This window comes from Chaetodon auriga, chromosome 19 (assembly GCF_051107435.1).
Source record: "Chaetodon auriga isolate fChaAug3 chromosome 19, fChaAug3.hap1, whole genome shotgun sequence".
Lineage (NCBI taxonomy): Eukaryota > Metazoa > Chordata > Actinopteri > Chaetodontiformes > Chaetodontidae > Chaetodon > Chaetodon auriga.
In genome coordinates this window covers 2,266,617-2,269,859 of record NC_135092.1, presented here as the reverse complement: position 1 = coordinate 2,269,859, position 3,243 = coordinate 2,266,617, and positions in this window count along the sequence as shown.

Here is a 3,243-nt window from a genome sequence, read left to right as displayed (position 1 = left end):
ACATTAAAGCTGTGGCAAGTGCAACTAGAAGGAGGAAACACTGTGCATTTCCCTACTGTGCAAGAACAAAAGCTGCTATGGCATCTGAATACGCTGATGAATGTGAAAACACCTTCAGGTATTTGGTGAGAGGTTTCAGACATGAAAAGTAAATAGAAGGAACTGAAAATATTCACATGTGCCTATCTACAACACAAAAGCCACGATGAGCTGACAGCTAGGTACAAAAACATTCCTTTGCACAAGTTCTATGAACTGTACTTTCCCATTCAAAGGACACATGCACTAAAGTTTGCATCTCTGTTTGAGACAACCAGCAATTGTGAGCAGTTCTTTTCAAAACTGACTCTTGCAAAGACTCAGTTTCACTGAAGACTGACTGACCCCTAGAAGACCAGCTGTGAGTAGCTTTATTATCATCACTATAATCTGACATGATGTATGTGTTCAATAATTTAGTATGGCCCTCAAAGGATGCGTAAACTTGATAAGAAAAATGTCCCTCACCCCTGTACAAGGAGTAAGTGAGACGTGTGAATTGACCCTTTAATTGAGTTGAACACAAAGCAAAAGTGTTTAGAAAGTGTATTTTATTCATTTTTTACTCCACAATCTGGTAGTGATCTGAAGCAAGAGAACAAAACGAAAGCATTAAAGTCAATTCAGAGGAAACTTGGTGGGACTCAGTTCGGAGTCATGACTGAAAAACCAGAGGAATGTGTTCACTCGGCATCATTATGAAAGAGCACTCTGAAACACTACCATTAAAAGCCCCATTGTTACTCTGAATGTGAAGCTAATTGGTCTAACCCTGTGAGAAGAGCTGCTGGGTTCTCCAGGCCCGTTAATTTGAAGAGTCACAGCTGGCTACTCATGTGTGCCTCTACCCGTCCTGCGTGCTTCATTTCAGCCTTTAATTCTGCTCTGCAGAAAGCCACACCAACAATATGGAAAAAGAGTGACCCTAAAATTAGCGTGAAAGACTTTCCATGCCAAATGTACATATAAAAAAGCTCATTTAAAGACACATTTCATGCCAAAAGGCAATCATGACAAACCAGATTAGAGACCTTGGAAAGATCAGAGACAAGCGAACATGTTACAATGTCAAGTTAAATGTTTTAATTTGAATGGACAGAGAATGGAAGAATATGAAACTTTCTGGTTGTAAACAATGCACATTCTGACTTGTACTTTGCTTTTCCCTCAGACAGCTACGGAGTGCACTAACTGCTGGCTGCCTGGTGCCCACAGGAAAAAGCTCCCTCCCTTTTAATTAGACCAGCTCACCAGATTAGGCCTCATTAGGCTGAAACACTGGAGTGCAGCTAAAGCCCATGCAGGCCTCCAGCGCATCCCACTTTAATTGCTTCTGTAATGGTCTCAGCTCAGGCCTTTGAAATCCCACTCCTGTGGGTAATCAGCCATGTTTGTCTGAGAACCGCAAGCGCTTCTTGCTTTTTATTCAGTCTGCAGTAGCAAACTGCAATTCATTACTACACGCTTACTGTATCTTAAGTCAAATCATCCTCAACACAATCACACACTCATCACATGTGAGACACAGCTGAATGGCAAAATTATTATTAGTTCTTCTGAGAGGACTTATTCTCCTTCCATACACAATTTAGAGAGATACAAATGTAAGACTTAACTGAAAAAATAGCACATATTGCTACACAGAAAACAGGATTAATACACTGTAGCACACAACACAACAGGTATTAGGACACTTTCCCAATCTTCATTCACTCATTCATAAACTATGAACACAGCTGTTTACACTGTAAAAACTTGCACTGTATTAAACATTTAGAATGTACAGTACACCTCACTGCTGCTAAATTGCTCGTAGAATAATCTTTCCAAACACAATTACAAACAATGTATGGACCCTACAAGTATTCATGATGTCTGAACTACCATCAACAGCTGAAGAATAGAAGGTACATCATGATGAAGCATAAAGAAAAGCCATTCACATGGCAGGATAACATTGATCTTCTTGGCCCTATCGCACCGTAGTTGCATTCCTACCAAAGTCAGCAATCACTGTGTGTATCTCCATCATTGTGTAGAAATGTTTACAAATGCGGATCGGCTTAGTTACTGGAATCACAGGCTTTTAGGGGAATACTATATAAAACAATTAAATACAAAGAAGAACCCCCACTTTTGCAAAATCTAAAAACTGTTCCATTTCATCAAAGAGATATTTAGAAACAATAAAGTCTGACTTTTATCAATTGTAAGTATCATCACTGCATTAAAGGACTGTGCTGGTGGTTTTGCCCGCAATAGCACATAAACTAACAAGACTAAAAATCTTTTCCCCTAACCCTAAGAGAGATAATACTTGAGGTTCAAAGTTTGTTTTTGATATTGAACAGTTGTGGTTAAGCTGATGTAAATATGGGTGTGGCTGTCATGCCAAAATGCTCACAATGGTCATGTCTTATTCTCTTAGCTCTGGCCATCACCTCCATTGGTTGTGATAAAATTATACTCATCTCAATCATCCTCATCATACCCTAGGTCTCAGAAAGCAGTGATATCTTCAGTCAGATAATCAGATCAGGTTGTAAACAAGCTAAAAGTTATCCATATGATCTAGAACAGTTTGGCTGAAAATGTAACCACTGGCCTTTACTTTCTCTTAAAAGTTTGGCTGAGCTGGAGATTTGTTTACAGCCTGTCTGCCATCTGACAGCTCACATTTCCTGTCTTGCTGGGCCTATTTTTAGCGATGTCACTGTGTCGTGAGATCAGGCAGTTACTTTAGTGAGTACAATGGGGTGGGTAGTAATGCATTACAAGTCATGCATGAGTAAAAAAAACAATTGTTCTAAAAGAACAACCTGTACCTGTTTTTTTAACCTGTACTTTAACCTGTACCTGTACTACTCCACAAGCAAAATGTGTGATACATACTGTAGATGAAAATGTAGTTTGTTAGCTAGCTAGCTAACATTAGCCATGTTAATTTTTCATGTGTAACATTAATCTTTGAGGTTATGATAATGACATTGACTTACAGCTGGTAGTCAGTTGGGCTTGAAATTGCTGTGCTTTATAAAGCAGTTACCCCGGTATAGCTGCTTTGACAACTTCAACGTTAACATTTTATCCACAAGTGTTACTTTTTCATATACTGCACTGGCCCAAACACCCTGAAAATACATTAAAACAGGAAGTAACTTGTACTCAGTAATTTATTAACCAGTTTTATTTTTTATTTTTTTT